Source organism: Alosa pseudoharengus, unplaced genomic scaffold, assembly GCF_046254945.1.
Source record: "Alosa pseudoharengus isolate Yale_2024_CS ecotype anadromous, Long Island Sound unplaced genomic scaffold, YU_APseudo_1.1 YU_APseudo_1.1_scf_18, whole genome shotgun sequence".
NCBI classification, from domain to species: domain Eukaryota; kingdom Metazoa; phylum Chordata; class Actinopteri; order Clupeiformes; family Clupeidae; genus Alosa; species Alosa pseudoharengus.
Window position 1 is genome coordinate 10,197,732 of NW_027468650.1, and position 12,754 is coordinate 10,210,485.

The 12,754-nt window shown below is 38.8% G+C and overlaps 1 long non-coding RNA gene across 2 annotated transcripts; it reads left to right on the top strand.

Annotated features, from left to right (window-relative positions):
• The first annotated feature begins 246 nt into the window (after positions 1-246).
• Positions 247-4,655, top strand: LOC143130939 (uncharacterized). 2 transcript variants are annotated; one of them, XR_012988016.1, is made up of 4 exons: positions 247-1,466; positions 3,075-3,133; positions 3,701-3,790; positions 4,099-4,655. It is a non-coding gene; the product is annotated as an uncharacterized LOC143130939 (long non-coding RNA). The 2 variants fall into 2 exon arrangements; XR_012988015.1 differs by lacking the exon at positions 247-1,466 and having other exon boundaries at positions 1,474-3,133.
• The last annotated feature ends 8,099 nt before the right edge of the window (positions 4,656-12,754 follow it).

Genomic DNA, 12,754 nt, shown 5'->3' on the forward strand with positions numbered 1-12,754 from the left:
CTTTTTGCTCCTATTATATCACCTAGCCAGGAGCAAAAGTTGTGACTCACAGGATAGGATTTGTGTACCTGTAAAAAGGATTTGTGAACCCGTAGCCCCTATTTTGTGTTAACAAGATATAAAAAAATATGTACAACTTCAACTTTACTGTTACACATTTACGACTTTAGTGTGCACATGCAAAATCTGCAGTTAAATGTGCTCGCCACTTTTGCACCCAATATACCTTCATACTAAACTACACTGTATTCCCCAACAGTGTTGTAAACTCAATAAAATTGCTGAGCTGTACTCAAAGCTGCCATATTGTTCAGGCACCACAAAAGTTTTAAGTTCACTCGACTAGTTTCCCAGTTATTGATTATTTTGACAAGATTAACTCTTAGTATATGAGTAGAACTGACCCCCAAACTCATTTTTTTCAAGAGTGGATTGAAATTACGTCTGACGTAATAAAGACGTGCAACTTCATTGGTTAGGTTCATATCAACATGGCAAATAACCTAATAACCTACACAAACCAACATAAACCAATAAAAAAAATCAGAAATCCCAATGAATGGTGAATTAACTAGTCTACGATCGATTGTGGCAGTTAGTAGGGGTGTGACTTTCGAAACTGACGTCTCGAATCAGTGTCGAGGCTTCGAAGCACAAGTGTTTCGAAACGTGGTTCAAAACAGCCATATCATGTGACCACTGCTTCGAAACATCGTTCAAAATCCCCATATCATGTGACCAAAGTTAAGTGAACCTTCGGTACGTTTCACCGGTGTCGGCAGGCGTGCCAGCGCGTTCAATTAACAGTGTAGCTTTCTATTAAGCAATAACCATGATGGTGTAGTGGTTAGTGAGGGTGTTTTTTGCACGGTAGACCAGGCTGCTCAAATGTGGTTCGATCCCCGTTTGATTTGTAAGGTATTGTTTCAGATCGTAGGCCTATCTGTTTATGTTTTCTTACTTCACCATTAACCACACAGTTTCAACTAAATTCTCAAAAATCGAGAGTTTTTATAAGAAGAAAGTGATTTAGAGAACACATAGTTGCAGCAATAAGATTCTCTTTATTGTGACTTCATGTGGTCTCCCATCCAGTAATTGACCAAGGGTATGCTGCTTAGCTTTTCACAAAGACTGAACACAGGTAACACAGCGAGCCACGAACTTTAAAGACTACATTTCCAATACGAAGTATTTGACAGATTTGTTTCACCCTAAACAGCTCTAAGGTGTCGGAATTGTTTCAAAGCTTCGGAACAATTCGGCACAATTGCTTGGAACGTTTCAGTGTTTCATAAAGGCTCGCTTTGCCCATCCCTAGCAGTTAGTAAATTGATACACTTTGACATCGTAGGCCTAAGACTAATTGTTTGCAAGGACTGCTGCGCACCCGGATGTAGGCAGGCAAGCTGCAAGCAATCAATGAGATGATCCATCAATCATCATCAGACTGCTACTACACAAAGGTAAGAACGCGCCTAAATGGAGGTGTAGCCTACTTTGTTTATTTATTTGTGTAGCCTACCGTCTTCCAGCGGGCAGACCTCAGCTAAAGTGTAGGCTATGTAAGAGAGACCTTTTGCGGGCTAGCTGCATGTTTTATAGCGAGTTAACTAAAGTTTGTTGTCTGAGCTGTCAGCCAGCCAGCCAGCCTGTTGTTGCACTACTTTAGTGGAAACTGGACAGACAAACAGTATGGTTTAGCATTACCAAAGATCCTTTTATCAACCGTTTCTGGTGTGGCCTACTTTGGCCGCGCAGGTTAGACACCAAAGCAACGTTTCATAAGTTGGAAATAAAACACATGACACGCACAAACAGGCAGCGCACTTTTAAACATTTTATTAGTAGCATAAGGTGCCATAAGCTATATGGTTTGCATTAGCTGCTAGATGTAATGCAAAGTAACACTGCAGGGTAATTCTTCAACTATGATACTTTTCTTGTCCTTGGAAGAAATAAGAAAAACTAAAACATATTTAGGCTACTTTGGTTTTTGGTGGTGGAAATGGCATTGCCCTAAAAACACAGTTTATTTGCTTCATAGTAGGCCTACTAAAGAATCTAGTAGAAAAAAACATCATAATAACATAACATTTGGCAGGGACGCATTTTTTTTTAAAAATCTTAATGCTTTTAAATCTTAAATTTGTCTATGTATGTCATGTCATCTCCACCACACTTTGTCATTTCCAAGCACAACACATATTTTAAGTTAAACATGTAAAAATAATACAACATACAACATTTCTGGAAAATTAATAAATTGAATATTTTGGCTGATATGTGTAATATTTAATAAAATACATTTGGAACAGTAGATGTTATTTTTGCTTGAAAACACACGTTTTGTTGTGTTTTGGAAACATGTGATTGGGCAGTTGTGGCCTACTGGTTAGGGCTTCGGACTTGTAACCGGAGGGTTGCTGGTTCGAACCCCGACCGGTAGGAACGGCTGAAGTGCCCTTGAGCAAGGCACCTAACCCCTCACTGCTCCCCGAGCGTGGCTGTAGCAGGCAGCTCACTGCATTGGGATTAGTGTGTGCTTCACCTCAGTGTGTGTTCACTGTGTACTGAGTGTGTTTCACTAATTCACGGATTGGGATAAATGCAAAGACCAAATTTCCCTCACGGGATCAAAAGAGTATATATACTTACTTATACTGGAAATGACAGTTAGACTTTTGGAATAAAATGTCAAAAATATATATTATTCAAGTGAAATCTTTACAGCCACTATTAGGGCAAGTTTCTAGAAAGAGTAGATAATTAAACCATGCAAAAAGATTTTTACTGAAAGATGTTACATTTTCTGAAAATTACCAGGTCAAAGAGCGCCATAGTTGAAGAATAACCCTGCAATAGCATATGTCTTATATTAACGTCAATTCCAGTTTTGTTAACACGGATAGGAAGCCAAGTTGTAGCTCCGAACTTAATGACAATAGCCTAAGCATGATCAATGGCAACATCCGACTCTGATAGGCCTGCCTATACAGAAGAAGAAGAGACTGTCTGACTGACTTTTGTTCATAAAAGTGAAATAATACTGTTCATAATATTTTTCCCCTCAGGACCAGATGGCTGTGTGACATGTTTTCAGTTCTGTGCAAGGAACCACCATCACACCATGGTAAGTGATAACTTATTTGTCCTCCATTTACTAGTGTCACAATGTAGCCAACGTGTAGCCTATATTATTATAAGTTATAGGGATATTTTGTAAGCATTTATTTATGAGAATGAGAATCGCCTAGCCTAATGTTATCCCTTTGCATCTCTCCACAGGGATACACAAAGGCTAGGGTTGAGTGATGTTTTTGTATCAAAGAAGGGGTGACACCTTAGACTTATTTTATGTGGCATTTTCAAAATGTGTTGGCTATGCAGGTCATGTGACGCCTCTTCCGAGACACAGGCTCAGTTACTTAGTTAAATCACAGTCAGTTTTCAAGGGTCAGCCCATTACCATGCATACACCACTCATGCATTTGCTCATTCCAGTCTATTAATGCACTGAACATTCATCTCTCACGATTTCATAGAAAGACAGAGCAGGAGGTTGCATATCAGGAGCGTGAAGGAGTTAATCTTGTATTTACATGTCACCTGTACTATAGTCTTATTTAATATATGCATAGGATTAATATTCTGCTGATTTGTGTCTTCCACTTTGGCCAAAATCCCTCTGTCTTTCTAGGAAGACGTCAATGTCAACAGCAGAAGGAAAATTACTCTGCAGGCCCTTCCCATCTTCCTGTGGGAAGATGGATTTTTTAAGACCTGGAATGTAAGTTTTTGATTAAATAGTGTGTCCTTTTTCACTCTCTTCTTTTTTTACTTTGTCTTCTCTATATATCTCTATTTCTATTCAGCCCTCTCTGATACTACCTTGCAGCCAAAAGACAACAACCACAACCATCTTCCTAGCCACCAGAATAGCAAATAAATCATACTACAGTAATTCACCAAGAATGTCATATTTGGGAATTTTACATTAACTTTTCATTCACTGGTATTTCATATTATATTAAATACACACGTAGTGTTTTTCATTGACTACTCTACTCATTAACTAATTACTGTCATGTTCTTCAGGCAGAAGAAATTGACCTGCCAGACTTCTCAGCTATTCTCACTGTCTCGGGTGATACAGACTCCCTTGTGAAGTTTGGTCCTGCTATCCATTCTATAGTTCTTGACGGAGATATTGTTGTGTGTGATATAGCAGAGTTGACAGAGACATAATTTGGCTATTTGGCTTAATTTATGCACTTCATCTCGATTATCCAAAGCAATTGTCCTACACATTTAATTTCATTCAAAAAAATATAATGGGTTTGGAAGACCTGAAGCGGTTACCTCCTAGACTGCTGCTTAGCCTTAAAAATAAATTGCTGATGATGGATGAGTAAGCATTCTGTTTTCCAAATGTCATGGTTGATATTGCCAGCATGTTAATACTCAAGCAAGCAATGGAGCTTTTTCGCTTTTATTTATGTTGGCCTATTATTTTGTTATTTGAGTATTATTACCTTTGTTGAAGTGGTAAAAGTTTGTTATTTCTTTGATGTTCTGTATTAACCGCATTGCTGGGGATGTTGTTCTGTTAGAATTCTAATGGAATTCTTAAATAAATGGAATCTGCATTGAAATTGTCTTTTGAGTAGTTTTTTATTTGAATCATACAAATAAAATATTTTTGATTTTGAGGTAAATAGTAAACCTAAACAGTCAAAAAATGTGTTTCAATAGAGTGAAGTCGACTTAAAAATATAAGAGACTGAAGTGACAATGTTTAGGTTTGAGAAACTGAATGAGTCATGGTGATAACATGAATATATTATTAGGAGTGATAACTTAAAAAAATCAACTCCATTTCCAGTGTCAATTTTGTTAGTTTTAACAATGGTTTCAAAATTATCAGGTTCATTGAACTTATCAACAATTTAAGTAGCGATTACTTAAAATGTTTGTTTGTCAAATTATTATGTTTCAGTTCATCAACTTCCTAAAAAAATGAGTGTGAATAACTTCTAGTTTAGAGTAGTAATTACTTAAAATGTTTGTTTGTTGAAATTATTTGTTTTAATGTTGTTCATTTTCTCAAAGATTTGGAGTCTTAAGAGCTTGTCTGACTAATGTAACAATAACTTAAAATATCTATTTCTCACATTATTCTTTTTAATTTTATCCTTGTCCTTAAAGATTTTGAGCATTAAAAAAAGTCTCATTTTAAGTAGAAATTACTTAAAATATTTTTTAACATAGCTAAATATTTTGAGGTAATCAGTTTCATCAAATATTTTGAGTTCATTGAACCTGTTGGGGTTTACAGTGTAGAACAGCAGCTAGCAAAAGATATGTGATTACATATCTCTTCCACTTGTCACTTATGGTTGTCTGTCTCGTCCTAACATGTTGTCTATTTATTGTGTTATTGTGTTTAATGTATTTTAATTATTTTATGACATGCACCTTGAGACCAAAGCAAATACCTTGTATGTGAAAACCTATTGGCAATAAACCTGATTCTGATTCTGATATAACTAATATACCATAAACAGCCATCTGCATGGTTTTAAGTATTAAGTTGACCGTGTTTGGTGAGCCCTATGCTCACAGTTTTACACCCCTGTTCACACACATATTGCATACGTTATGAGCCCTACATCATTCCACCATAAGAAACTCTACCATCACTCCAAGAAACTCACTCCACCACTAACCGGAGCATGAGAGAGTGAGAAGGGGGAGATGACAAATACTAAATGGAGGCAGAGTCCCCTTTACCACACGCCCTAGTTCCACACGCTACATAAAGGAAAAAAAAAGATAAACAGAAAGAGAGAAAAAAATATGATGGACTAGTTGGAGAGACAGTGAGGCAAAAGACAAACATCTTAAAACTCATTAAACTCATGATAGAATCACAAATGAACCACTGGTACATTTAATTTGAAACGGCTTTAGGGTAGTATGCTTGTGAATGACATTAACATGAATTAACCGAGGATTAAAATTCAGCAATACATTTTCCCACACTACAAACACAGGAACTTTCAAAGAAATTACACAAACACTTTACTTCAACCTCATACCAATAAATCATTATGGACGATGGATACCTCATTATCATAGTACTACTGATACTGAAGCACTGCACTCAGAAGACATTTTCACATTTTATGTCAAATGCTAAAGAACCAAATGTTCTTTAAGAAACCATATATGACCCATACAACTGTTCATAACAATATGACAATATCATAACACTTTAAGAATGCAGTCATGTCTATTTATAAATACTTATAGACTTGTGTTATACACTATGAGGCATTATAAATTCATTATACTTAATGATGTGTTCTTAATGTTTTATGGATACTGAGTTTGGGCAAAATGTTCCCAAAAATAATAATGTGGTGTGTGTGTGTGTGTGTGTGTGTGTGTCCATATGTGAATAAGAGTGTCTGTCGAAACTCCCCAGGCTGTCTATCTATCTATCTATCTATCTATCTATCTATTTACATTATTAGTAATTAGCCACTGTACAACTGTACACTGTAGGCCACTGTACAAACTATTACTATTTAGAATATACAGTGCTGTGCATAAGTTAAGACATTTATTTATATAATAACATTTATTTATTTACGATACATGATACATTAAAAATAATTGATGTCCTATTTTTTTAAAATTAAGACAAAAGGCAAAATATGTTTTTTATTCCTCCCTTTAGTCAATTTCAGCATGGGTGTCTTAACTTTTGCACAGCACTGTATAAACTATATAGACTTCTCTTTCATGTCTTTACACTGTATTGGTGCTGTGCAAGTCGAATTGAGTGCCTGTCACTTTAATGCCGTGACGGCTTGCTTGATTCTCATGGTTTTAAGCTAACTTAGTAGCGTTGTTGTGCATGGTGCATAAGAATATGTGGATGAAATTAATTATGTTTCCCATGTCATTTGGTAAAATAAATGCTCAAAAACTCGACGAAAATCTTGGATTATAGCAGATAAGTGTGTTGTATCATATCTATAATTTTGGTGAGCTCTACAGGAATTGCAAACTATCTCAGATGTAAATGGTTGCGTATCCTATTACTCAAATTCAATTAAACCCACCAATAGGCTAGCTAGACCTTAGTTTCACAGCCTAGGTATGTTAGCAACACGGCTTGAAAGTATTGCCTGTATCACAAACAAAAACGAAACAATGCGTGGAATTTATTGGGTAATAGGCTACTGAAGGTAGGGGCGAGCTATCTGGCGTGTTTAATTTGGTTCCTTGGTTAACATAATGTAGGCTACGTTTTTTTTTTTGTGCACAAAATTGCGTCTGCTAATAAACCTAAACATAAACACAAACAAGCGTGATCCTCTTGTGGAATCCTGACTGCGCCTTCAACGTTAGCCTACTATTACTTGTTGACATGAAACCTGAACGAACGGCAGCTGTTCCTGAAGTTCACTTGCGTCTATTTTAATTTTTTTAATTAGGCAACTTTTTTTGCAGTGGCGCTTGATTTCCAGGAGCACCGCTGTGCCGCTGATGAATACATTGTAGGGGAAACAAGGTTTTCACTCGTTTTGTGAAATATTTGTTATTGTGTTTAAGTGTGTTGTGTGATTTATGGAGATTGATGTACACACTCTTAAATGGACTGCTGTTTGTGCCGTCATGACTGTATGATGTGTTTACTTTTGTCACGGACGTATCAAATCAAAGGTTTACATGCACACTGTATTCCAATTAAAGCTGCAGTTGGCAAGTCTGACAGATTGAGGGGACTTAGCCAAAATTTTGAATGTTTACAACTCTCATGCAACTCCCCCACTACCACCAAGCACCCTCTCATCGAGTTTGTGCTCGTCAGTGCGCACCAGACTTCACCAGACTGTGATTGACAGTCAGATATCACACAGCCCTGCTCTGATTGGACCAGAAGAACCGGGAGCTGTGGATTTTTGCAAAACAAATAACAGGCTCTAGGTGGAGGTAGAAGTGTGGGTTTTTTCGAAAACCGGCTGATTTATATTGTTCTGTCGGAGCATAGTGTTGGTTTCAGTGAATATGATCAAAAAAATCTTGCCAACTGCAGCTTTAAGGTCCATATTCAGAATAAGATGTTTGTATGTGCAGCACAGTGATGAGTTGCAGGAGGAATATGCCCGTTTGCATGTTCATTGCCATATTCCAAATAACTCAACAACACACTGCATAGTTATATTAGTAGCAGTCTCTGTCCCAGAATTTCATCCATAGTTGCGCAATAGTGGAAACTGGCTGGATTAGAGCTGATGTTGTTTTTGTTTCTAAGGGGCCGCGGTGACCTGCGCCGATATGAGAGGGGCATACTCCGCTTTTGACATTTACGATTTCCGCTTTTGACATTTACGATTACTTTGACAACATTGTTCTCAATACTACCCCCTACACCAGCACAGATGGAGGCAGATTTGACGCTGGTGTGCCGGGTTGTATTGAGAAAAATGGGGTCTACGTGATCAAATGTCAGAAGCGGAGTGTGCCGCACTTAGTGTCCACAGTGCTTTAGCCTTGTTAAAGGCAAATTTGAGGGTTTTCAACCAATTCTTGATCTGGCAGCAGTGCACACAAAGTCTGCTTCTTTGAGTTTGTCCCATACCCTTTTAAAGAGATCACTATTGCAATGCTTTCGGCCATAGATTGAATTCTGAGACATTCCGACTTTCATTATATGATTACATTATGATTTGGTGCAGCCGTGGCCTACTGGTTAGTGCTTCGGACTTGAGGGTTGCCGGTTCGAACCCCGACCAGTAGGCACGGCTGAAGTGCCCTTGAGCAAGGCACCTAACCCCTCACTGCTCCCCAAGCACCGCTGTTGTTGCAGGCAGCTCACTGCGCCGGGATTAGTCTGTGCTTTACCTCACTGTGTGCTGAGTGTGTTTCACTAATTCACGGATTGGGATAAATGCAGAGACCAAATTTCCCTCACAGGATCAAAAGAGTATATATACTTATATACTTATACATGAATTGGTCTCATCTTCGCTCCGGAAGTTCAAACTTTTAGCCACGCTTTCACCCTATTGTCAAGGTGTCAGAGCAAATAACCAAGTGATCAAAATTCCTTGCACGAACATGCACAAGCATAAATGAATATTCCAGATATTTTCCAACAAATGTGTTTACATGACCCAATGTTCTGGTTAATACAGGAACATGCCAGATGGCTCAGCCTAAGATCAGATGACTGTTAGAGTTTAGCCTTTGTGTGATGCCTGGTGTTGTGCAGCAGGATCTTCGACTGCAGGTGAGGTAAATCTGGGACGTTGATTCAGTGAGGAAAGTGGGAAGGCTTGAGCTCTGGAAGCTGAATTGAAGACAGTTTGATAGTTCACCACACATTTCCACCAGAGGCGATTCTAGAGTCTGTGGGGGCCCCAAGCAAAAATTCAAAGGGGGCCCTACCGACAAGTTTTATAACCATTATGTTATATCACCATTAGGTTTTTATGTTAAATAATAAAAATACAAAAAACGTATTATAAAAATTCTTATATTTTGAAATGTATCTCACAAAATATAATTTTGAGTGCATGGTGTATGCACTCATAATGATTCTCTACATCTTTTTACTGCATTGCCATGAACAAAGTAGAAGCAAAAAAGGGGTTTCTTTGTTGAACAAATTGTGATGCAATGTGAGCCTTGAATTGGATGCCATGCAGGAATTTGCTAGGATTTCAAAACCGGATTATGAACATGCTTTGCCACAAAAACAGACAACAATTTGTGAAAGTGGGGTAAGTCCAGCTATTTGAAGTTATTATTTTGCTGTCACTTTGTCTGTTTTATAACCCAGAAGGATGTACTTGATATCAAATGATAGCTCTGTGTCTCCTCTTTCATCTGACATGCGCGGCATATCTATCCGATCACGGGTCCGCGAGTAATTCAAACGAGAGTAATGGGTGTGCAGCGTTGGTTTGTGTACATGACGTTATTATTTTGCAGTTACTTCGTCTGTTTTTATAAGCCAAAAGGATCGATATTCATGGTAGGGGAGACCGGGGCTGGTTGGAACAGGGGCAGGTTGAAACACTGTTAATATCCAGGCTACTAGAGGGAGCTGCAACAAAATTCCAACACTAAACTGACGGCCTTATTGAGTAGAGTAAACTCACGTATGTAACTGGTCTCCAGGTCATTAACCCTTTAGGTGAGAACAACATTTTAATTTTGTAGTGTCAAAACTTAGAATATGCACCTCCCACTAAATACATCCTAGAAGGGTAATAGTTAGGGATATATAAAAAATATTCATTATAATTGATTGCTAGGGGACTCATCTATATCTTAAAATGAAGTTTGAAAACCTGAGGTGACTGATATTAGCAGGCTAACAGCATTTGTGCAAAAAAGTTTGACCTAATGTGAGCGGGGCAGGTTGGCACACTGATTTTGGGGTTGGTTGGCACATACATTCCCTATGGCTATTTTGTGACAAATCTATAAACTTTGTATTTTACACATAAAAACATCATCAATCTTTATTTTAGCATTGTTATTGTAATTACTGAACATAGTTTTACATTTGGAAGCATTTCAGACATTTTTAAACATTTGAAGTAAAAAAAAATCGGTAGGGACCAAATTGGTCTTGACGGTGGGCCCTACTGAAGAAAAACACACAGGAAAGACATCAGCAAAGCCCTACAGGCAGTGATCTAGATGAGCACTTCAAACAAAAGCAAAAGGGGTACTGCAAAGGACTATAGGTGTTCCAACCAACCCCAACCAAGCCAAAAGGATCGATATTCATGGTACCAATGGATAGCCCTGTGTCTCCTCTTTTCATATGATATGCTTGCCATATCTATGCGATCACGGGTTTGCGAGTAATTCAAACGAGAGTAATGGGTGAGCAGGTGAACGCAGAGAAGTATAGACTGTAATATGATGCAATTTGATTTAATTTCATGATTTTCTTTTATTTTCATACTTGATCGTACAGACAAGTGCACAGTCTCGTTGGAAAGCCCCACTTCTGCTCTGTCACACAATAAAAGTTTATCTCGCTGCAATGAACAGTTCCAAAGCAATGTAACAAAGAAGAAAGGGTCTATTTTTGACGCACTTTGCGTCAATCGGGTTCTAACAAATTGCTTGGTCCTTACTGCTTGGTCCTTACTGCATCGCGATTAACATGTTATGGCTGACAGCCCTAATACAAACATAACGTTAACCATCTCCTTGCTTAACTAGTTGTAACTGCCGCTAGCTAGCTGAAGTTTACTGTCGTATAGATGTAGCAAACCATGTTCAATCTTTCTGCCAATTAAAATTAGCCTACTATAACTTCCGATGTTGATCCGTCATCACTGCACCCTCGATTGACGTTTACCACAGTTGCCTAAATATGTGCGGATTCTTTGAACTTTTTTGAACACAGATCCGCTGTTCATAAGGCCATAGCATAGGGCCTACATATGCACGTACTGTTTGTACAACATCATTCAATCTCTATGGACGAAATTCTCGCTTGACCCACAGGCAAACGCGCTGAGACCAGGTCGGGGGCCCCCTAGCGGCTCGGGGCTCCAAGCAGTTGCTTGGTTTGCCTGTTGACAAAGTGCGCCTCTGATTTCCACACCACAGCTACAACAGGCCACAGTTACTCGAAGGTGGAGAGAGGGCGTACTCACACATAGGGCTGAACTTATAAAGGAGATGCAGGACCAGCTGTCTGTTTTAAAAGAGACCCTGATAGAGGAGATCAAACGCCAGTGTCCCCCCAAAATACCCATGTTCCAGACAGAGTCCAGACCCCCTGGAGGAGGACTGCAGTGGCCAGTACACACCGTCTCGAAGACATCAAGCCTTCGAGATGGACCAGAGCTGGACATATTTAAAGGCACGGTCGATCAGAGAGGGGGCAGTTCAACTAATGGCCACAGCAGCAGAATGCCGAGTGGTTGGAGAGGAGGGAACAGGTGCAGGGGAATGGAACAGATAGGCCAGGGGTTTATACTGTAGTTTCAGGGGGAAAATGCATTTTGAAACGCTGTGCATGATAAGGCCAGAACCAGTCAACACGCTGCCAGTGAGTCAACAGTGAGAGCGCTGACAGTGATGGTCCGTTTCTGATGTCAGAGGGTATTATTCGCACTAGACGGTTGTCATGTTGCCGCATTTTACTTATATGAAGTAAATTGATCAATATGGGGGGTGAGGGTAAAAACAATTAAGCAGAGAGAGGCAACCCCCACAGTATTACAATGTAACAGTTATATGTAGGTACCCACAAATACATAATGCAAGTACAATGATAGTACCTGATGGTACATGTTGTTACACAGGTTGTACCACTGTACCTAATTAGGTAGGTACACTGTAACAGCGACACATTAAAATAAAGTGTTACCCAAATTAAATACTGAATGATGTAGTCTCAGACGGTCTAGTCTTTTTCATTTTAAAATGTGAAATGTTTGATGGAATCCACATCCATAGAAAATATAGTCCTACAAATTCTTTGCATTCTTGCCATGTCACAACTACCATTGATAACACCATTGTTTTCTCCACTTCCTGTCATTTTGTAGCACTGTCAGGCATCCCTTTTCATGTATGACCTTGATATTGCCAATGCCATATTGGTTGTTCCAAACTTTTCCATTTGAGAATGATGTGTGCTCTTGGGCACTCTCAATGCTGCAGAAATGTTCTAGTATCCTTCCCAGGTCTGTGTCATCAC